At 37.5% G+C, this 25,835-nt stretch overlaps 1 protein-coding gene and 1 long non-coding RNA gene across 3 annotated transcripts in view; one reads left to right on the plus strand and one right to left on the minus strand.

Moving 5' to 3' along the window:
* Positions 1 to 25,835, plus strand: part of prlhr2a (prolactin releasing hormone receptor 2a) — a 199,547-nt gene that overhangs the window by 141,866 nt on the left and 31,846 nt on the right. The window lies entirely within an intron of this gene.
* LOC129455565 (uncharacterized) lies at positions 7,135 to 10,849 on the minus strand. Its single transcript, XR_012369618.1, has 3 exons — positions 10,066 to 10,849; positions 9,794 to 9,939; positions 7,135 to 8,080 (listed from the first exon to the last, which is right to left on the minus strand). It is a non-coding gene; the product is annotated as an uncharacterized lncRNA (long non-coding RNA).

A 25,835-nucleotide genomic window follows, 5' to 3' on the forward strand; every position in this document is an offset into this window, starting at 1 on the left:
CTCTGCTATAAGTTCCCAAACACCCTTTTATCGACGAAAAACTTCCACATGTTGAGAATCAGGGACACCATAAGTTTTTTCCAGGCTTGCAGTTTGTGGCGGAACATTCGCGACGAGCACGTCAGCATTATATGCTTAAATGCAACTTCAGTGAGGCTCAGCGGAGCGCCGTCGGCTGACGCCGCGGGTGTTTGAAACTGTCATGTGATACAGAGGTAGTGATAAACGCGATGTGCAAACATCTATTTGTGGTGGCCAATTTTTATTTTGTGGCGGACTGAGAAATAAATAAATGTATGGGAATGTACAACAACGCTCTCCTCTCACTTGTATGATGTCACAGCTGTGGGCAGCTCAAATATAACGACACGCCCAAATCCCTCCCACTGCGAAGTGATACTAAACTCGATGGAAAAGCTAACTACGCCAAAGTGAGGTGACCTGACCCGACCCAAACTAAACTAAAACGTGGGGTACTATGCAATGGAAAAGCACCATTAGTGACCGCTTTTGACCATGAATGACATTTGTGTGCTATCTAGAAATCAATTTTCTCATCCATATTGCCAATATTCTCATCCAAATCAGACTTACAATACAATTCCTGCACTGTTTCCCAGTATAAAATAGCTGATTTAATTTAATAGTGGTAAGAGAGTTGTGCTTGTAACCGGAGAGTTTCTGGTTTGAGTCTCACGGCCAGTGGGTTGTGACTGTAGTGCCCTTGAGCAAGGCACCTTAATTGCTCCCTGGGCACTGGGGTAGCTGCCCACTGCGTTGCTTACTTGACAAACATGTCAATTTTAGTTTTCACTTCACTGAATACCTTTTTTATTTACCCCATGACAATGTTGGACTCCATCGTTGCTTCATCCATGTGTCACATCCATGATTCATCATTCGTTCCATGTTATGCTTTCTGTATGTAGCCTGAACAACCACATTGATTTAGATAGTCATCTTCCATAGTCAACTCCTTAAAATTGCTGTCCATCTTGAAAGCGTCACCGGTTTTACAAACCAGAATATCCCTGTCACCACGGTTACATCCTGTTTTGTTCATCCATTTTCATGTAAACAACTGTCATGATCCAAAATCAATAGCCATTTCCACCTTGCATGCCAAGCAACCTTTTCCTCTTGAACGGTTTAGGGTCTCGGTGTTTATGTGATATAAATGTGATTCAGACACTGAAGTTGTAGGCTGTGATTGATTGTGTTGTCTCCTGCGTTTGTCGGGGTGAAAGTACCTGAAACGCCACTGTATTTAAGTCACAGAGCAGAAAGCAATTTTTGTCTGTGTTTCAATTCCATAAGCTTTAATAAACGGTCACATACCTCTTCAGTGATGGATTGGTTTGAGAATTCGCAGGCAAATAATGAACAGGTTCAGGACCTGGTGTAAAGCATAAAGCTATCAGTCTCGAGGTCATTCCCAGGAAACATTTGCTGATCATAAATAACCATAAATGTTATCATATATCACATAAATGTAATTCACTGTCGTTAAAGTGTATAAGAAACTTAGACTAAAAGGTTATTTGGGGAACCAAAGATGCTTCTTCTATGACATCACTCATCACTGTAGAGAGACCTTTATTTTTTGAAATATAAAGTTCAAACCACATTGCATTTTACCTTTATATCTGTGAGATAAGAACGTTAATCTGCAGAACATTTATGATTGTGCCATCGGCTATTTATGTAAACAAAACAGTTGAGCACTGTCTAGTTGGCTATCATTTACCATGATTGATTGACATGTTTCAGATAGCATACCAAATGTCAATGTAGCAATTTGTCAGACATAACATGGATAACACTGATATGCCATCTATTAGCCAGGAGAAAATGAAGAGATGGTATATAAGAGTAACATTTAGTTTGAATGTTCTTAAATGTGCAACCATTTATATTCTCTTTTGTGTGCCATGCCCATGAGAGCCATGTTGGCAAAATGATGAGACATTACGGTACATGCACAGAATAAATGGATAATTATCAAAAAATATAATGCCTTTTCACACAGAGATTGCTGAAAATACACAGTAAATGTATCCAGGTTGATTTCTGTTTAATTCACACTGCCAATGATTTTCCAGAATCTGTGCGTGGATTTACAGCGATTTACACATATACCGTAAAGACGCATGATGTATTTTTATTAGGTAATGAGCAAAAACTACTTGTGCCGATTGGTTTTTGCTTATGCAAAAGATTAAAAAAAACAGTTTACATGACCCCTCATGTTATCGGTTCATTAAGCATTATCGGCGTAAGACTGTGCATGTAAATGCACTCAATGTTGGCAATTACGCTCTAATGTAAATATGCATCACAGCAGCAAATCAAACAGAATAGTTAAAGGTCACTTCCAAGGTTTGCACTTATATGATGTTTTTTATTTGTGGGCCAGTATCATGTTTCCAACACATCCGGATTTTCAAGAAGTTCAAATCAAACAACACCCAAACATAAATTTTCCCAATGGTATTGTTAGTGAATGATGCAGAAAATGAACCACATGAGACCAAGTGTGAGTTTCAAAAAATCAATAGAGATCAAAGGAAATACATACATTTAAATTGTGCGCTCAGTATCTGAATTCACCTGTCTTTCTTCGAAGTCCAGCTCTACTTAGATGTGGTCAAATGCTTGAGCACGGCAGGTGTTCACATTCAATAAACTACCAGATTGAAAAATAAACATACTTAGCTCTGACTACAGGGGATCAGTTGCACAAAACAACAAGTCTTTAGATAGTAACTGTTCACAGCTGGATTACAGACCATTACTGCACGCTTATACCGTCCACATACGTGTGACCTATACATGACATTAAACTCTAAAAGACTTGACATTTTGTAATGTGCTACATGTTTTTATTATAAAAACAAAAAAATTAACTCCACAGAAGTAACGTGAAAAAAGCCTCTGATAGTTACATCATGTTTTTGAAGATCACCATGTTTTATCAACCCTATCGCAATTTCTATATACTTTGAGAGGTGTCTAATTTGTATAAATAGCTGGCTGGCTCAGCCTGCACAGCCTCTTCAGAGCGGCTGCACGGAGTTGACGACACAGCTCTTCGTGATTGGTCGCCTCACTGATGACAACGATCACGTGCGTTTCAAGTTTAATCCAACTTTCAGTTCCACTAAAAAAACATGATAAAATCATGTTTTTCTTACAGGTAAAACACGTTAATATGCATACATACATAGACATCTTATAAGTAGACGCCCTATCGACCGCTACTGCCTACTGGCGCGGCGAGACATGGGGCCGCCATCTTAGATCGGTCACCCGCTCCACTCAGTGTAATCTGTATGACTGGTGGAATGAGCTATCAGCGCATTTAATTAATCATATCTCAGTGAATACCGAACAGATTTTCACGCGGGTTTTTTTGCTGCAAAGGTCATTCATGGAGCTATGATACAGGACACATGGTTCGGCGTATTTTAACCCCTTATGTGCCGCAAATCCCGTTTGAGTGGAGGGTGACAATGTGATGTACATCTTTCAATAAATATTTCTCTGGGATTCTTTGGGCTAGAAACCTAATCTTGGTCTTGTTTTAAAGACGACAATTTAGGGTTTTTTACAAATGAGTTAGAAAGTAAAAATATTAAATATAAATATTTTTATAGCCGTTTACCTTTATTTTAATATATAAACATATTAATTTATAAATAAAATTACATAAAAGTTAATGTTTCACACAATAAATAATGTTAACATGAAGCAATATGTCTCAAGTAGTTGTGATCCAAATTTCAAGTTAAAATCACAAAAAATTATGTTTGTGTCACAATTTTAATGGTTTTACCAACAACTGCCACTACATTTTCCCACATACCCTTGTACTCTTGTATACTCACAAACTAATAAATTACTGTCGCCGCATTATTATTCATGCAAAAAGGTTTTGAAATATTATAACTACATTCTGAGAGCTTTCCGATGATATCTTGTCATGATTTTTTAGGTTTAGAGTAGGGTTTTAGTGTTGTATGCAAAAACAAATTTGCCCTATGTGTGGGCCCGTAACATTTTAGAAACTGACTCTCACTATGTCATAATTTTCCCCAAATGGTAATGAAATATGAAAATTATACTCTTTGAGCTTCCAACAATATATAGTTTGTCAAGATTTATGTTTAGAATATTAGTGTTACAAACACTAATGTGGACAGCGCCACTTAATGTTCATAGTAGGAATGAATGAATATTCCCTAAACAGTAATAAAATATTCTGATATAAGATATAAAGTCCAAAATCAAAATATGTGATGTAGGATATAAGATATTTTATAAATCACACACTATAAATATGACAAAGATGCAGAAACAGATAGTTGCAGTAAAATAAGACTTTTTAATAAGGTGAAGAAACAATTTAAAATGATTTGTAAACCCCCCCCTCTCCACACACACACACACACACACACACACACACACACACACACACACACACACACACACAGCTTCTTTCCCGTGCTCCCTTTCTGTAGTTCCAGAGAGGTGAGTTTGGCTACATGGTGGAGCCTTATCTTTAAAAACACAGACACAACCAATGACAACAAGTCAGACTGATGGTTGTCGATTCCAAACTGGGTCTTCTCCTCAATGTGCTCCCTACGAAGGAAAACATCCTCTGTTCCAGATCCTCCCGCACAACGTGCATGACTGTTGACAGCTTAGCTTGTTAAAGCACGGCGGATCACGCAGCTCACAGCACTTTATAATAATTATAATAATAATAATACACATTTATATAGCGCCTTACACAATACTCACAACAGAGAAACTCTTGTAATTATTACTTTACTTTCCCCACCTCTCCTTGCAGGGTGAACAGGTAAACATAGCCTAGCGAACGTTAGCTGGCTACGATTTCAATACAGTAAAATCAATAATCCTGGCTCTTTCTCAATTTTCTGGTAATATTCTATTCACAAAATACTACCAATAGTACCGCAATGTTAAAAAGTACTTGTGAAAATAATCCTCCGGGCTCTATTTGCGATGGTCTGCCGATTAGAACAGGAAAATGCTCCACAGTGCTCTGGCATCTTATCTGCTGCCATGCAACGAAACTAGGAGTACGACCGGTTTAAGATGGCCGCCGTATTTCTCAGTCCCCAGCGGCCAATAGGGCATCTAGTCTTCTATATGATATCTATGCATACATATATGACATTGTGTCGTGTAATCAAATAAAAATACCAAACTTTATTGCTATTGTAATAATATAGGCTTGTTTCCTGTTATTATTGAGCATACAGTATAAACATCAATTAAAATATTCCATATAAAATGTTTCTTGTTGCAACTTTTTATTAAAAGGTTTGTTTTAAACAAATTCACTTTATTTGCGATAAAACAAGGAAACACTAGGCACACGTCACTACGGCAAGCAGCAGGTGTCCGACTTGACGGGTCCGTCTTCAGCTCCTCCCTCTACTGCAGGCAGCAAACCTCGCCGATCGGTCTGCGCAGTGCCGGATGATCTTGAACACACCCGTTGACCAGAGTTGGTCAAGTTACTTGGAAATAGTAATTAGATGATGTTTTATTAACAAAGTTCGGGAGGAACACGTTCAAATAATCAACCTAATCACCTCAACTACGACCAGCTGTTGACAATCAGCAATCAGGTATCCACCTGATTGGCATCAACAGAAACCTATATAGACTGGAAACCAACTCACCCTCATTCCTCGATAGTTTCAGCATCCCTCCACCTCCCCTTCTCCGCACGATTGCCTAAGTCACCTTACTAACCAGAACAGGGGGGATTGTTCTGGGTTCGGGCCTAAGGCTGAGCCCGGAACCCTCTCCCCGCCAGGAAGCGCTCCGGGCTCAGTCCATTAACGAGCTCGGAGCCCTCTCCTCGGACAGCACGCCAAATACTAGTGATGGCCAAACGAGGCTTCCTGAACCAATGAGGCTTTCCAGCCCATTGGTTCACCAAAAGGTTCATTTACCCAAAGCCTCATGAAACACTGTGCTCTCCAGTGACACCTGCTGTGCAAAGCAATGTATCGCACACGCACACAAATCTATTCATTTTGAGCAACCAAATTGTCATGGTGTGGGCTTTTGAAAGTATTTTACTCTGCTTGTGTTAACCTATGTACACACAACTCACACATACACAACTTTGTGTTCAACTATACAGTAGTTCTTGAGTTAGTGATAACAGTGAATGCACAAAATAAAGAAATGAAGAGTTTCGTTGCAAAACGAGATAAATCCATTTTTTAACATTTTTGTCAAAACATGTTTATTATTACGTTATCATGTTATTATTTTGTTTTATGGTGCTACTTAGCTGTATTTTTTAAGTTATGAAGGTTTAAATCAAAACAAACCAACTGCAGTTGCATTGAAATTAATTGGAATGCACAACCAAAAAACAAGATTTCTGAACAATTAAAAAACGGTGGTTATCTCGTTTTGCAACGAAACTCTTCAAATTATCGTGAGTGCAGTGCTTATTGAACGGGGGCTGCAATAGTGCTTATTGAACTGGAAGTGTGGAACAGCAAACTGCAACATGGAAAAGGGTTTACTGGTTTTTATTTAGAAACAAAAGTTTTTTAACAGTATTTGGATTGAGGCGGTTTCTGTTTGTAGAAAACACCCTATCACAGGGCACTGATGATGCTGGACAACATAAGAAGATCAGTGCCAGCTTATATAAATTGGGATATTGGACCTTCTGTTTGTTCCAATATCCCAATGGATCCTCAGTCCTTCTAGGTTATCCCTACACTGAAAAAAAAAATCCTTTCAATTTACGTAATTTTAATGTGTACATCGGTCCCACATGATCCGATTGTTTAAAACCAAAATAATTTTCTCAAATTAATTTTTATGTGTCAGACAAAAACATTTTAATTACTTTAAGTAGTCTAATAGAAATATGTTGACTCAAAGTGCTATTTCTCTTTACTATAACACATTTATTTTGTAATGTTTAAGTAATTTTATTATGTAAGGGGACTAGATTTTCATCTCTAATTCCAACATGCTTTTTTAATGCTTATATTATGGGATTATGTAACTCTAAAGCAATTTCATTATGTCTCTGGCATCAGAATAATCATCCATAATTATCCAAATGTTATTTATTTTTTTTTAAATACAAAATACATTTGCATTGGCATAAAAAGCAAAGAGTTTTGTACAAATGTTTAGTGATATTGAGGCAAACCCCTGCTTTCAGATCATCAATTCATTTAAATCACTACACATTAATTCAATAACAGTCAATAACTATTACAACAATCAGCACATGCAGTACATACATAAAGGGGCAATTTCCCAAACAGGTTGTAGATTAATCCATGACTAGGCCCTAGTTATATTAGGATATTTTTAATAAAATAAAGTTTACAAACAAACCTACCTTACAAAAACAACACTGGAGTACATCTTGAGACAAAACAATGGCACTGATATATGGCATTGCAAAAGTCTGGGACTAGGAAAAGCCCCATCTGTGAAACTGACCCAAATGTTTAAAATAGTTACTATCACAGTAGATTTAGAAGTGCTAAAGCACAAACACTGCATTCCAAAGAGACATGCAAAACAGTAAGTACTATTATTTATAAAATGGATTTACAAACTGGAAAATATCACTCCTTCAGAAAGTCAGAGCTACAGCATTTATAAACTGTTAAATCAAAGATTCAACAAAAACAAAATACAACAACCATTTCCAAAATCGACTCTGAGCAGCAAACTGTTAATGTATTAATAAGAGAAAACACTTAAAACAGATAAAAAAATTCAAAAATGAGCAGCACAGTCTTTCTGATCCTTTCACTGAAAGAAACTGTTCGTTAAAGTTACTCTCAATGCAGTTTGGATTTCCTCAAAAATAAAGCGGAGATCAGGTTTAAGGCATACATCAGCTCAAACACGATGTTGCAACACCTTCATGGCTTCCAGGACTATACAAAGATCCTCTTCTTCATCACAAGAAGCATGTTGTTTGAGAGCACAAATCCCAACATTGGTGTCTTCAAATGACCTCACTGATGCTGACTTCATCCATGCCCTGTACAAAACAAACAAATGTAGTTAAAGAAACAGAAAAAAGTTTACTGTTACAATAAAAGTGTCATTGGAAATTAGTACAATGCAAACAAATATAAATGTAAGTATACAGACCCATGTGCATTGCCACAGCATGTTACAATTGGTAACAAATACATGGGTTACAAAGCAAGGCAGCTGCACTGTCCAGTGCTCCACGTGTGTGTGTGTGTGTGTGTGTGTGTGTGTGTGTGTGTGTGTGTGTGTGTGTGTGTGTGTGTGTGTGTGTGTGTGTGTGTGTGTGTGTGTGTGTGTTCACAAGGGATGCTCCGATCGATCGGCCGATAATGGCATTAAATGACTCGATCGGTGCTCGCTTAATCTGCCGATCTCATAAACCGATCTTTCTGTTTACTTTTGTCATCAAAAGGATCCTGAATGTGGCTGCAATTAAGCACGAGCATTTTTACAACCCTTTGCTCATGTGCGGCCTGCAGATTTGTATGTCTCTCTTTGCCTTTACAGAGATATGCGTATTTTCTATGAGGACGTGCTCCGGTCAACAGCGCGAGGCGTCTTCACATCCCCATCAAACAGCGTATACAACCCATATATATCACGGACAATTGCATCCTCATGCCAACAGTTTCTTATTTGCATGCGTTTTAAAGTTTTGAGCGTTTAAACTTTTATTTTCCTCACAGCTGCTTGTCTGCGTTCAGCCGCCGCACACACACACACACAGCAGCCTGTCATCAGTGCACGTGAACAGAGCGATCTCTCTCTCACGTCTTAAAGCTGCAGTAACCCAATTCATCTCTCAATAAAATCACTCTCTGCTCTTGACTAAAGAACTTTTATACTGCATACGAATGCGTGTATATTTAATTAATACAGTAAAGACTGTGAAGTGTTTTATTTTCAGTACTTTTAGGAGACATAAGCCTTTTTAAAGCCATATTAAATTTCTCTATGCAGAATAAATATTTGTTGTGCTTATTTATTTGAGTCACTATTAAAACAATAATATACCTAATTACTGCAAGTAATATAACAAAGGCAACATCCGTGGTATTATTTTATCTAGAAAAAATGTAACAGTTACAGTCATCAAAGAGCTTGCATATCAGCTTTAAAAAAATCAGAATCGGTATCGGCCGATTACGAAGATTACAAATCGGTGATCGTATCGGCTGCAAAAATCCTGATCGGAGCATCCCTAGTGTTCACTACACTGGAATGAGTTAAATAAAGAGGCCACGTTTCGAGTGTGTGCTACCACACCTGACAATCACATCAAAAGTGAATTCTCTCATTTTCTCGCTCTCGTGTTGTTGCAGACCTGTGTGGATGTCTTTGTTCTGGTGGACATGGGGGAGGATATTTATTTTGGGGAATGTTTGCGACCGGGCTGTTCATGAGCCCCATTCACTTCAATAGTATTATTTTTCCCCACTGTGGAGGTGACTGGGGCTTATGATTGGTTTGGTTACAAACATTCCTCAAAATATCTTCCTTAGTGTTCATCAGAACAAAGACATTTATACAGGTTTGTGGCAACATGATGGGGAGTAAGTGATGAGAATTTTTATTTTTGGGTGAACTACCCCTTTAAATCTTCCCAGGTGTTTTAATGACCCGTGTGCCAAAAGATGTTGTAACTAAAACATACTAAACGTTCTGTACTTCCAACAATGTTTACACATTTTTATGTCTATGAATCTATATTACTTACTTCTGTCATTTGATCATTAATTGTTTGAAGTCTTTTTGCTAGCTGTCATCCTTTCTGATAGAAGAGTTTCATCAGGTTTTTGGATTGGAGGTCCAGGTGACACAGGAACATAAGACAGTAGTGATTCTTTTAAATTCAGCATTTATCTGAAAACAAATTAACCAACCATTGTATATTTGAGTACTGCCAGTCAAAGAATAATAATTGTATATTAGTTACAAAAAAAAGATATAGCTCCTAACAGCAGTACAAAAGTGAAAGAAATGACTTACCAATGCTTTTGAGTGTGTAGCGCATGCAAGGATGATAGACCTGTAAGAGGAAATATTTAGAGGTGAAATCAACACATAACCTCAAATGATGAAGGTCACACATACACAGAGCAATAATGAAATAAGTATTATATCTGTCATAGGACGCAATGTTGGACAAAATGAGATCTTAAAACAAGAAGGTTCTCTTCTGAAAACGTCAGCTTTAAGGTGTGGCACTTCAAAGCGATTTTTTTTCAGTTAATATACCAGACGTCACGCGAGACATTTAAAAAAGCTTTTTCTATTAGAATCAAGTGTTGCTCGTGGCGTAGCGAAGTCACGAATAACTGACGCGGGTCTGTTCATCTGATTAAGCAGACCGTTTGTTTCATACGCAATGTCATTATTAATTTAGTCAATTGATATCATCTGGTAAATTACTTACATGGATAACGTTACTCTGGACAGAATAACTTTTGGTTAGCGTTTTATTTGTCCTGATACGTTTCCATAGAAAGGCTGAGTAAAAAGTGCCTCAAAAGTCAACTCAAAGCTGACAGTTTTCAACTCGGATAAAACTACCAAACGTGAAATAACGTTAAACAGCTGACATTTTTAAAACGCTGTGTTTTTCTTTATGAGCTTGACTGACTGTTAACTTACTCCACCAACCTCCTCCAAACTAATGTTTACTACAAGTCATTGCAATGGCTACATATTGTAAACAAAAATAGTCTATCTAGTGAAGATATATCACGTATGAAGCGAACATAAATAAATAATAGAACTTACTTTAATAACGTGGTGTCCATCTGAGAGAGTTCTTCTGACTGACTGACTGACTTCTGCTGAGTCTTCGTTTTGGCGCCCAAAACAAACGATCTTTATTCTTCTTTTATGGCAGTTGACGTCCTTCTCATTGAGCTATACTGCCCCTGCTGCTCAGGAGGTGCCGTTTTGTGTGCAAACCCAATTTTATTGCTTTAAGTATTCAATTCAATCAATTTTAATCAATGTGAGCATAATGTGTTCATTTTACATTCAAACAAAACATTTTAATCCTAATCAATTAAATTATGTTTACACAAGGAATATAAATATTTTGTGTTGCATATACATGTTTATTTTATTTAAATTCAAAGACCCACTAAGTCCATTTTTTTCAGTGTAATACAGTCTAGTCTTATAATAATAATAATAATAACAGCAGCAATAATATATATAATAATAACACTACTACTACTAATATAGGCTATATAATATAATTACGTATTATAGGTATTAGAACTAGACATATGCTAATTTACTCTAATGATCTACTGAACTAGGCTATGTATAATTGACTCTAAACTAAGTGTAATATAATATATAATACAGGCTATGATATATAATGATAACTATACTAGAAACTCACTACAACCTCGCCACTACTCGCTACAACCAACACTTTAACATCAATGCAAACGTACTGCAAAACCCCACAAGAGGCGCGAGTTTCGAACCGTAAGCGAAACTCAGAATGAAGCAATGACGTATTCAACAGAAAACGAGGCCTCGTTTGTCATCGTCACGTGATTTTCACGGAAACGATAAAAGCCTCGAATCGGAGCTTCATCTGGAACGCCCCTTTTTGCTCGACACAAGCTCCGGAGCCTCGCTCAGATGTCCCATCACTACCAAATACGCATATTAATAACTCTGTTCTGAATTATTTGTAAGTGTGAACTCGTGAATTACTGATTACTCCTCCAACTGCCCATCACTGCTGTTGACTGGGTGAGCATATGTTTGGGTCTATCAAAAAAAGGTCCAGATTCTATTGGTGTAGTATTGTGTTTGTTTAGGTGATTTCAAATGTCAACATTGTCTTGCAGAGATCATGCACCCCGCCTTTAGAGCAAACAATAAAAGAAGTCAAACTTTTAAAATACTTGGGACTCAAAAACAACACAAACATTGCTCACTGTTCTTCTTAATTCTGATCATGATTCAATCTTTGCTCAACCGTTTTATGAAGTACTTCCAAAGCATCCACAGCCAAACTCATTAAATGTCCTTGCACGTTCGCTTTGATTCATCGCTGTGCCCTAAACTTGCACTGTAGTACGCCTATTTCATTTTCTAAAAACACAACTGGGAATAAATTACAAGTGTACAAATGTTTTACAGTGATGGTTGTGAGGGACTCCTGCTGCTCCAGTAGAAACTGTATCCTTGCGCCTGGGCAGGAATTCTTAGTTTAAATGTTTATAATCTTTATTCTTGTAATTTTAAAACTTCACCCATTTTCAACAAATATTAAATGAAATCTGATATTATATGATGTGAAAATATAGCAATTAAAAACATCAGAAGCAGGACCACTTTGTCAAGTGTAATGTGTCGTATAACAGGTCATAATGATGTCTCCTTACCTGAAACACCTGACTCGCCCTTATGCAACAAAAATATACTGCAGTATATTGGAAAATATCATGTAATATATTAGGCAATATATTCCCATATATCGGATTTAATATTTATATTTCCCAATATATTGTAATATATGCATAGAAAATATCATGTAATATATTAGGCAGTATATTCTCATATATAGGATTTAATATGTATATTTTCCATTATATTGCAGTATATGAAGACCATACATGTATATATTGATACAAAATATATTGTAATCAAGATCAAAAAGGGCACTATGTTTTTCCATGTAATATTTTGTCTTTATATGATTTAATATACTGCAATATATGCAGGGGCGTCGCTAGATCCCTTTTACTGGGGCACATGCCCCAGTGTAAATCTTTTGTGTCCCGGTGTAAATCTCAAGTTTAAATTTTAGCAGTTAACTAGTGTATTCCTATACAAAGATAATCCCGGCAAAAACGGATCTATATGCAATGTAGTTACCCAATTTACGCTTGTAAAAGCGATGAAGCAGTCGCATTGACTCGTGCACACACGTATCCATGTCCATGCACGTCTTTGCGTTCATCTGCACACAACCACATTCAAAAGGTGACGCCTCGCAAGTTAGCTTATGAAAACATGACTAGACTAAAGTAAGTTTCTAAATAAAAATGATAATCTTATTTGGACTCGATCATTATTGGCTTCATTAGATGAACATGTTTTGTGCAAAGCAGGGAAAGCGAAGCAGACAAGAGAGATGATGAGTTTTAAGGAGGTAAGACAAACTACATCCTCACCCGGTCAGGTCTGAAACATTAGAGGAAAAATCTCAGGAAAACCTTGTCAAGTCTGTAGAATTGAATTGTTGCTGAGACAGATGTAAGATGTTCTTAAGATTATCTAAGTGTACTTCACTGTGCTATTTTAAGGCACCATGAATATGAACTAACATGCACTTTTAACATACTATCTCTGTATAAAAAAATTTATTTAGTTAACACTTGTATTAAACTTGAACACAACTTTTATACAAAGATGGGTTTCAAGTTTACTACAAGTGGTACCTAAATACATTTTTTAATTACATTTTTAGCACATTTTAGTTCATATTTATGGTGTCTCAAAATAGCACAGTGAAGTACACTAAGATGATCTTAAGAACATCTTAAGAAGTACTAAAGATTAATTTTTAGTATATTAAGTACAAAATTAGTGTGCGAAAATAAAGCACTTTAAATACACTATGGAAGTGTACTTCTTTTTCACCTGGGTTAACACATGAGTCAGTTTTGGTGAACTGTTACTTCAAAACTTTACACACAAATCCTTACATTTCTCAGTGCTTACACCATCTGGTCATATGGAAAGCACTAGCATTCAATGAAAGCGTCAGCGTAAGTTCTACCAGGAAGACTCTAATACCACGTCATTCATTCATAAAATCGGCTTACCAATCACAGCTCAATGCCGACTATTTAAACGCTGAACTAACACTCTCTCCTGCTGCCCGCAGGTGTCGTAGCTGAAGTTCGTTTGCTCGATGCTTAGTGCAAACCAAACGTTTTCAAAGCGATTGTTACTCGTACCACGCAGAATCGGATGTCAAAACGCTCGCCCTTCCTCTGCTTATTTGTGAATTCAGTATGTTTACTCGGCCCGCAATGTTTTCGTGTCAATTTAACCTTTTCCCAGGATCTCTCATCCACGATATGCTACTCGTCTCATTTGCCGCTCGTTCTCACAGACTGCAACACAAGGTTACGGTAGGCGTGTTTGACCAGTCCCTTCGAACGCAACTCATCTTTGCCAAAGACCCTTATTTAGGGAAGCTCGCATACTTGGCACAAAAACGCAAGGAATGAGGCCGTTTCATTTCAATGAACAGATTAAAATACAATGCAGTCCTGTTAAGCGTAAACTGTAATCGACCATAGCAACTCACTTGACGCTTGCACAGGTGTCACTGATGATTGCCTGAGAAGTTCGGCCGCAACAGGTGTCACTTATCATATTGATTGCCTGAGGAGTTACGGTTCATGGTAAACACCGAAGGGTGATGTCTTCCTAACTAAAATATCTTTGTCTTCTCATCTAAACGAGAGTCCCCACACGAAGGCTCTTTAAAGCAAAGATATAGATTTTTTTTTTTTTTACGGCATTATTCCTCCTGAAAGGCGATCGCGTTTCAACAGCACGGCATTAACGCGTGAGTAAGTTAACGTCAAAAAGACCCGAACCCAACTGTCTTGGTTAATTTTCTGTGCGTGTTTGTTGTAAACAAATGGTGTAAAACGTGTAAACGACAAAATGGTGTAAAATCATATGTGTCTGCCTAAGAAACAAGGTAAGGTCACTGCTTTTCATAATTTTCCTGAATATGTCTAATCTATACAACCTTCCCGATATGTGCCTACCTGTTCCTACCAATTTAAGGGACATATTAAATGTTACCTACTGTATTTGTCAGTTATTGCAGTCTTTGACCAAATATACGGGATGTCTTATTTTAGTTGTTAATGTCATTGTTAATGTCACTGTTAACATTACTATGCAGGCTGTTCAATACTGACGATAGGCCACATTGGCATACTAACACAGGAATAAGCACGCAGTCGTAACGCTCAACTTGCATTTCCTGCGCAAATTGCGAGTGATTGTCTGGTTATGTCGGTCAAATGTACAATTATCAATGTTTCGTCCGACGACCGTCGGAAACGCTGTCACACAGTTGAAATCAATTGATTGCATTTCATAAGAATTGTGGCATTAAATGTACTGTCATTTTAATTTAATGTGAGGTAAGTTACATCATTAAATTATTATTATTATTATTATTTTTGCTCTAGTGTTGGGCGATATTATTCAGAGAGATAATTATATCGCAGCCCGTGAGATTGCCGACACGATAGTACTGGGAATGTGACAATTTATTTATTCTATTTTGACATCGCGGGTACGCGCATCGAAATTAGGCATAAAATCTGCTTCCGCCCGCGCGGTACTTTTACAATGCGTCTCATGCAATATTCAGTCATCGTCGCAAGGTTGTAGTATGTTTTCACTAAATACGACAATAAATACGTCAAGTCCGAACACCGGAAGCGTTTGATATTTTGAGTATTCAATTCGGAGGTGTTTTTAGTTCACAGCAACGGTTTAAAACTGAGTGTCACTTTCAACCGGTCGGTGTGCTTCCACGAAACTCTGCTCAATAATGAAACGTAAATGGACCTCAATATATATCTTTTATCTTGGTGCTGAAACATGGTAATGGTATGGAGGAGATTGTATTTATATAAATCGCGAAAATTTGCGTATTACGTTTCTTGTTTTAGACTACAGTGAACGTCATGTCAGAATGTCCACTGCAGGCATCATTCTAAAAATAATGGTTAACATGGGTCCGATTCTGACTAAAGCAGCAAATGTTTATAATTTGATTTTGAAAGTACTAACAAAGTTCTACCTTCTGTCAAAATTTCATGAAAATATCTGATAAAATGAGAAAGTTATAAGCAAAAACATGTAAATAAGCAGCATTTCGGTCACACACATTCCATAGACATCCATATAACTTTCCTCTGATTTCTAATAATAAAAATATCATAACTTTCTCAATCTTCAATGGATTTTTCGTCTGCAAACCTCTTAAAACTTTGTTGCACATCACTGACACCTTAGCGGTCTGAAAATTACCTTGTAACAGGGAATGGAACTCTCTCTCATTGATTTTAAACCCAGCGTGCATTTGAATCACCCTAGTGCGAAGTCCACGCTACATGCATTACAAGTTCAGGTGCAACGAAGTCAAAGCATTACTCGTTTATTGAAAAGCTAGTTTCTTATGAGGCAAATCATGCTATGCATATTGGTGTTGCAACTGCAGGTTATGTAAGAATGGTATGTAAAAAATGTTCAGCATAATTAAGATAAACTTTAATGGATAAACAAGTCAATCGCATGTTGTCAAAGACTTTTGGTGAAGTCTGACTCGCAGTATGGTCTAAAATATGTTCTCTTAAATTGTTTGAGGCTACCGTGTCAACACAATCACATCCCGTAAATGTTCGGGGATCGCTCCCGTAAAGAGAAACTAGTAAATTGCCGAAAGATACACGTTAAAAGTTTTCTGTGTGAAACAATGCGTGCTCACTATACGTGCTGCTGAAGCTGAGATCATTCACCTGCATGACAGAGCAGCGTATCACGCGCTCCTCATGATCTCATTTAAAATACGAGTTAAGAATAACTGGCAAACTTCAGAAGCGCTTAAAAGACAAGCATGTGCAGGACTTTACATGTATCACATGTCTTTATGGGTTTTCGCAGTAAGCATGACTCCGAAAATAATCGGTAGCATAAATGACCCAAAAGTCTAATGATTCCGGACAAATCCTGGAAGCATTTTCTGTGTAGTATTCATAATCTCTGCGTGAGAAGGGCAATTGATGGTGTCGGCTATCATTGATCGTGGTCTATTGACATAACCTGATCCCACACCTTCTAGTAGTTTCAGGATTTTAATAACACTCCAGTCAAGACACTAAGCATTCAATTGCGTATTGTTCGTTCACATTTAGTTCATACAGTTTAGATTAATTTACTTCCATATTTACTAATCTTTCTAGTCTATAATTATTAATCTTAAAATTCAATAACCTTAATTTCTTTGTTTTATCAGTTTCATGTTAATGTTATGATTCTGTTTTCCTAGGTAATTTTTTTTTTTTCTTTTTCTGCCATCAATACACTTGAAATTCATAGCCAAAATCCCATCTTTTACTACATAAATACTTTGAAAAGTGAATACACTTGAAATGCAACGTTTCATCAGGTTCTATAGCTTTAAGCTGCATAATGATCAAAGTACGATCCAGCAGATACTGGTGGTGGTGTAGGTTACTCAACCATGTCTCATTTCTCGCTAAACTTATCTGTGGCATAGCGCACTTTATAGGATATCGCTTTCCATCACAGCCTCCGACATAGCATTCGCAGCCTTTCTCACTATAGGGTATATTTTGTTGCCCCATTGCATGGCTCTCGTGACCTCCTTGCTGCGTGGCATATCATTGCCCTGTATCCAGCATTCGCAGTCGTACTGCTATACTGCAAATTGTTGATTTGTTTTATGGCCTTCTCGCTAATCAGCATATCATTGCCTTGTCATCGGCTCCAGCTCCGTTTTTCGCCATGTAAATTATGGTTGCGCTGTATTATGGCCTTCTCGTTACTTTGCATATGGTTACAATGTGTCATGGATACCACAACCGACTTATTACATTGCATAGGTTGCCCCGCATCTATCCTCCGCAGCCTTATTATGATTCAGCATATCGTTGCCCCGCATCATTGCCTTCGCGGTCTTCTCGCTACATGGGAAGTCGTTGCCCCGTAACCGTCTTTGTCGCATAAAGCATATCATTGCCCCGTATCTTGCCCTTCGCGGTCTTCACACTAAATTGCAAAACGTTGCCCTGTAAGTGTTCTCCACGGCCTTCTCGCCTATCGGGGCTATCGATCGATGTGGCCTATCGTGGCTTTACAAATCGCCTATCGGGGCTATCTATCGAAGTGGCTTTACATATCGCCTATCGTGGTTTTACACATCACCTATCGGGGCTTTCGATCGACGTGGCCTATCGTGGCTTTACACATTGCCTATCGAGGCTGTCGATCGACGTGGCTTTACATATCGCCTATCGAGGCTGTCGATCAAGTGGCCTATCGTGGCTTTACATATCGCCTATCGAGGCTGTCGATCAAGTGGCCTATCGTGGCTTTACATATCGCCTATCGGGGCTATCGATCGTCGTGGCTTTACATATCGCCTATCGAGGCTATCGATCGACGTGGCCTGACGTGGCCAATCATGGCTTTACACAACGCATATCGGGGCTATCGATCGACGTGGCTTTACATATCGCCTATCGGGCTATCGATCGACGTGGCTTTACACATCGCCTATCGCGGCTATCGATCGACGTGGCTTTACACATCACTTATCCGGGCTATCGATCGACGTGGCCTATCGTGGCTTTACACATTGCCTATCGGGGCTATCGATCGTTGTGGCCTATCGTGGCTTTACACATCGCCTATCGGGGCTATCGATCGACGTGGCTTTACATATCGCCTATCGATCGACGTGGCCTGACGTGGCCAATCATGGCTTTACACATCGCCTATCGGGGCTATCGATCGACGTGGCTTTACATATCGCCTATCGAGGCTATCGATCGACGTGGCCTGACGTGGCCAATCATGGCTTTACACAACGACTATCGGGGCTATCGATCGACGTGGCTTTACAAATCGGCTATCGGGGCTATTGATCGACGTGGCCTACCGTGGCTTTACAAATCGCCTATCAGGGCTATCGATTGCTGTTGACTATCGGGGCTATCGATCCACGTGGCTTTACAAATTGCTTATCCGTGCTATCGATCGACGTGGCTTTAAACATTGCCTATCGGGGCTATCGATCGTTGTGGCCTATCGTGGCTTTACACATCGCTTATCCGGGCTATCGATCGACGTGGCCTATCATGGATCTATACATTGCCTATCGGGGCTATCGATCGTTGTGGCCTATCGTGGCTTTACATATCGCCTATCATGGCTACCTATCCACATACAGCCTACCGTTGCACTTTACGACGAAGCATATTGTAATTCTTATCCTATTCCTTTTGTGTGAATCGGACATTAAAGTGAATGCCTATGCCTATCGTGGCTTTATTTTTGGGGGGGTTCCAATAAATGGCTTTTATAGCTTAAGAAGTCTGATTCCTTCTTAAAAATTTCTCTTGTTTCAGGATTGACATCTCTTCAATTTCTTAGCAATCAAGCCAGTCGATCTACTTCACTTTTGGGGGTAGGCTCCGCCCCTGCCTTCAACATCAGGCAGGATCTGCCGGACTACAGCTAGACCCGGACGAAAGGCGGGGCATATGCCAAAAGAATCTTACGACACTCAAGCATCTATTTTATTTTGAGACTGAATTGAATTTCTGTCTTTTAATTCAACATGGAATAAATGTCATTCAAACGTTTGCTTGCCTTCTGAGTCTTTATGGTAGAAATGAAAGCGTCAGCGTAAGTTCTACCAGGAAGACTCTAATACCACGTCATTCATTCATAAAATCGGCTTACCAATCACAGCTCAATGCCGACTATTTAAACGCTGAACTAACACTCTCTCCTGCTGCCCGCAGGTGTCGTAGCTGAAGTTCACCTCCATCCTCCCCACCACCACCAGGTTGTTCCCTGTTCTTTTGTCCGGGGGTAGGCTCCGCCCCTGCCTTCAACATCAGGCAGGATCTGCCGGACTACAGCTAGACCCGGACGAAAGGCGGGGCATATGCCAAAAGAATCTTACGAGACTCAAGCATCTCTTTTATTTTGAGACTGATTCGAATTTCTGTCTTTTAATTCAACATGGAATAAATGTCATTCAAACGTTTGCTTGCCTTCTGAGTCTTTATGGTAGAAATACTGTTCACTCAATTCAGCACAGCTTAGCAAACAATTACCAAGCTGGAAACACTAAAAGTCAAAATTGAACACACAGCAATCAAATCCTTCAACAGATACATAAAAGGGCCTGAATCTGTTCATTGAGCTTTGAAACAATGGATCCACAGAGAAATGAAGGAATAGGTCGAGGAGAAGGAGGAGGAAGAGGAGGAGGGAAAGAAGGAGGACGTGTAGAAGGAGGAGAAAGAGGACATGGTGAAGGTGAAGGGAGAGGACATGATGAAGAAATAGGTCGAGGAGGAGGAGTAGGAATAGGAGGAGGGAGAGGAGAAGGGAAAGGAGGAGGACGTGGTGAAGGAGGAGGAAGAGGAGGAGGACGTGGTGAAAGAGGAGGAAGGAGATGAAGGGCAAGGTGACAAGCAATTTCAAGGTGAAATTCAAGCCACTCTAGTTGACCATGTCCTGGTCCATGGTATGACTATGATGGAGGCTGAGCAACGAATAAAGCCTAATTTGAGTCGCTTCACTTATGCCTCAATCTTCAGAGCCTTCAGGGAGGAAAACAGATAGGTGTACTCACAGTAAGACTGCTCTATACAGTTACATTAGTGTGCATAAACTGTTGGACTATGCTACTGGAATAAAGAAATGCATCAAATTGCCTTCCATACAGATAGACATATCAGCAGATGAATGCAAGGGGTGGATCAGAGGATTTTACCCTTGCTGTTTGGCTAGGACCAATATAGCCTGTGATGTGAATGAGATTCTCTGGCCTGACCCATAACTACAGTTTTTTCCAATTGCTAACACACAATTTTGCAAACTAGTCTGGTTTTATCAAAAAACATAACACAATTTACAAAACCACACACCCAAATAGCAAAATACCACATATATCCTGCAAAATGAAGCACTCCAACCGAAACTACATATAACATTATCAAAATCAAACTTTGACACAAATTGGAACACACTTCATTCATATGACCAGATTTTTGTCTAACCAACTACACACAGTTAGGCATAATGAAAAGCGCACTTTTCTTTAGTATGCTTTGCCATAATACTAAAATATGTATTAGATTGTTCACATGCACAGAAATATTTGCAGATACACACACATGCTGTTGAATTTTTTTATTTTTCACCAAACAAGTCACAACGCCTCGTCCACATCACAGGCAATATATTCCCTGCAGACATCGGGGGAGAAGCGCCTTGAGCGCCTTATCCATCCCTAAATTGCACCAACATCAATCTCATCACATGTCTCTTTCATAGCCTGCAAAAGAGGCATGCACACAAAGGGCTGCTGGTCATATACCTTCCATATAACTCTTCTATGGGGTTCAAAATGGCGAGTATGGTGGGAGGTATTGCACGATAAATGTTTGGTAGACTGCAAACCAGTTTTGGACTAGGGCTGCACGATGAAAGCTCACATTGTGCCATACTACAACGTACCGGTTTCTTTGGTCTACATCATTCATACACTCTGATGGTATGAGAATGTTGTGAAATCTTTCTAGAAATGTGAGAATATGGGCTGTGTTGTATGGTTCAAGGTTGGCATGACGGGGGAGGACACCATCCATATTGGAGATGGCAGCACACATTGTGATGTTCCCACCACGTTAGCCAGGAACATCTATAATGGCTCTGTGGCCAATGATGTTCCTGTGGTCTTTTCTAGTGCTTACATCCTGATTGAAGTGTTAACAATTAACCATTCAGGTGTTTGGGCAGGTGGCACATATATTGGCCATTACCTCGTGCAGTGTCATTTTGAATGGTAGTGTTTTGAAAAGGCAAATGTGACTTTATGTCAGATTGTTGTGTCTTGTGCAGAGAACCGTGTTCAGTGCATTTAAAAAGTGCCATTGTGAATTGCAAAATGTGTGTAGAGCAGAAAATGTGTTTAGACTTTTGGAGACTTGAGAAGAGGTGTTGCTCTCTGTGTGTCAGTTTAAATAGTTGTGCTGTTCATGTAATTTTAGTGTGTTAGCAATTGGAAAAAACTGTAAGACGGGATGTTGAGGCGAAATAATAAAAAAATTACAGTAGTGCTGTGTATAGCACATGAATGAATAAAAATGTGCTAATTTGAATTGATTGCACCAGTGTGTAATACAATGTTGTAGTGTGTGTGTTTTTGAAAGCTTGTGTGTGTTGTCTGAGGGAAAAGTTTGGTATTTCAGTAAGAGTGAATGGTTTTGAGTGTAGAGCTTCATTTTGACCTGAAAATATGATGTTTGGAGTATTGTGTGTGACTTTATGGAATTGTCTTTACTGTTTTGAGAATATGAGGCATAGTTTCAAGAAATGTGTAATAATGTTAGGTATAATGAAGATTATACTTGTATATATGTATCTTTTGCAGTAACTGTTGAACTGTAGAATAGTGGGTTAAGCAAAGGACACTGTATAGAAGTGTTGCACACTTCTTGCACACAGCAGGCTTTCAAAAAAGTCAGCAAAAAATGGGGGGCCTGTGCCCCAGTAGAGCTTTATATCTAGCAATGCCCATGAATATATGCATGTGCTATGTATGTATGTATGTATGTATCTATATATGATTTAACAATTTTTACTTTCCAAATAAACAACTACAGCATATTCATGAATATGCATGGCATATAGCCTAAAGAAAATATTGAAGACAAAAATCTGCATTAAACAAATAACAGTTTTATTGAAACAGCAGAGATATTTCTTTCATTTTCTACGTTTGTCAGTACTCTACTCAGCACCGACTGCTTCAACCAGAACGTATGCCAAAGGCGATGGAGCATAATGCTTGAGTAGGAAGCTGAGATTCAGGCGCGAGGAGAGGACAGGACACATAAGAGAGACTAGCAACAAGGAGGCTGATAGGTCCTGACCTATAGTCCTAACTCATACTCCTAATCAGTAGGTGGCGGTACTGCACCTAAAACCTGTTTGCTAACCACCAGTAAAACTCAAGAAGGAGACTGATGGTTGGCATGCTCTCAACCCAGGAAAAACTTCAAGTTTACAAGGTACATAGTTTTCACAAGTGGTGCTTTCCAGTTTTGATTGCATCTCTTCCAGGAGAGTTTTGTGAACCAGAGGGGAAGGAGTAAGAAGGGAGAGAGTAATCGTTGTTGTTTTGTTCCACAGATGCTGTTTTAAACCAGTTTCCACGGCCGAAGCTGATGTTAGAAAATCCATCAACAGTAGAATATGCGAGCTAAGACACCAGGTGAAGTGCAAAAGCATGGGTATATAAGTCATTTAAATCAGTGAAGAGCCAAGATGGACTCCTAGCCAGGATAAAGGCCTGTTCTTTTGGCGATTTATTTCTTTGCTTTTACACATTGCCAAAGCTCCTTGAAAGTTTGTTTATTATTTATTTATCTATTATTGTCTGTGCATTTTGTTTATATTGTATTTTAACTGTATAACGGCACTGCTGAAAGTTTGAAATAAATAGACCTTGGTAATTTAAATTGCTTTAATTTATATTTTGTATATTTTCTGTTTTATGTCACTCTTTTAAAATGTAATTTATGTTAATGTAATGCAAGACATTTATGTAATGTAAAGCAAACCAAACCACATTGTCTGACCATGTGCAAAACCTCTTGTGGTTGTAATAGGTCTGTTTAGCTCTCTACCTAAAATTAGTTTTAGTATGTGTGCCTGATTAAAAGAAAATAAAGGTGGCTTTTGATAGATTATCCATTAGTCTGTGTTAATATGTGGTATAAATGTGTGTAGATATTTTTATGTATATATTTCTATATAATTTTACATATTATTTAAAATATATTCTACCATATAGTAAACATACATGTGACACTATATCTGTACATATATTGTTAATACATTTTTGCATATCAATCGGAATACAATATGGCGGATATTTATAAATATAATATTGCATATATTTTGAGATATATAAACACATATATTATATTCACGTGCAATATATTAAAAGCGGCAATTATTTATATTTATCAATATTCTGCCATAAATTACATATATATAGAATATATGTATCAACATATTACTCATGTATTTTACAATATACTGCAATATATTGCATACATAAAGAATATATGCATCAACATATTACTCCATATATCGCCAATATATACTGCAATATATTACATACATTAAGATTATATTTATCAACATATTACTCCATATATTGCCAATATATACTGCAATATATTACATACATAAAGTATATATGTATCAACATATTACTCCATATATTGCCAATATATACTGCAATATATTACATACATAAAGAATATATGTATCAACATATTACTCCATATATTGCCAATATATACTGCAATATATTACATACATAAAGAATATATGTATCAACATATTACTCCATATATTGCCAATATATACTGCAATATATTACATACATATAGAATATATTTATCAACATATTACTACATATATTGCCAATATATACTGCAATATATTACATACATTTAGAATATATTTATCAACATATTACTCCATATATTGCCAATATATACTGCAATATATTACATACATATAGAATATATGTATCAACATATTACTCCATATATTGCCAATATATACTGCAATATATTACATACATATAGAATATATGTATCAATATATTACATACATTTAAAATATATGTATCAACATATTACTCCATATATTGCCAATATATACTGCAATATATTACATACATATAGAATATATGTATCAACATATTACTCCATATATTGCCAATATATACTGCAATCTATTACATACATTTAGAATATATGTATCAATATATTACATACATTTAAAATATATGTATCAACATATTACTATATTGCCAATATATACTTCAATATATTACATACATTTAGAATATATGCATCAATATATTACTTCATATATTTCCAATATATTATGGGATATATTAAATAGTATAATGAGATGTATTTAATCAATATATGAAAACGGCAATAATTGCAGTATTGTATAATATATTGCAATATATCACTTACATATATTAAATATATTTTTATATAATATATCATGATATATATTACTATGTAAATTTCACAATATATGGAGACACATTAAATATATTGTCATGTAATATATTGAGAAATATATTTTTGTTGCATAAGGGTCTACTCATCAGGCTCTTTCCAGAATATTTAAAAAATGTCCTTAATTAACACACTAACAAGCTGATGAGCTTTCCGACATTTCTTATTTCCTCCCATTCCCAGCTGGGCAAATTAAAATAAAATTAATATTTGATAAATTCATTTGCATGTGAACATTATAAATATCAAAATTAAATGTCAAAATAATGTCTTTTTATTTTAAAAAGTTTTATACTGTTCAAATTATATCTGTTATATTATTCGCTCTTTGTATAAAAATGACAATCAACCAAAAGTAATTATTTCAAGATTTTAAATGTATAAAGATGTATTTCAAGCATGAAATTATTTTGCCCACATAGGTGCCATGAGGGTCCCACATGGGCAAACCTATATGTGACCTACATAGTGAAACCCACATATAGGTTATTGCCCATGTTAAGCCTATGCCCACATGCTGCCCAGATAGGACCCACATGGAGCCCAAATATCAATGTTGGCTGGGAATGACATGAGGATGAGTAATGAACAACAAAATGTTGTTCTGCCTTAATTCTACGTGGCATTGATTCAACAAGGTGCTGAAAGCATTCTTTAGAAATGTTGGCCCATATTAATAGGATAGCATCTTGCAGTTGATGGAGATTTGTGGGATGCCCATCCAGGGCACGAAGCTCCCGTTCTACCACATCCCAAAGATGCTCTATTGGGTTGAGATCTGGTGACTGTGGGGGCCATTTTAGTACAGTGAACTCATTGTCATGTTCAAGAAAC

The sequence above is a fragment of the Misgurnus anguillicaudatus genome, chromosome 5 (genome assembly GCF_027580225.2).
Source record: "Misgurnus anguillicaudatus chromosome 5, ASM2758022v2, whole genome shotgun sequence".
NCBI classification, from domain to species: domain Eukaryota; kingdom Metazoa; phylum Chordata; class Actinopteri; order Cypriniformes; family Cobitidae; genus Misgurnus; species Misgurnus anguillicaudatus.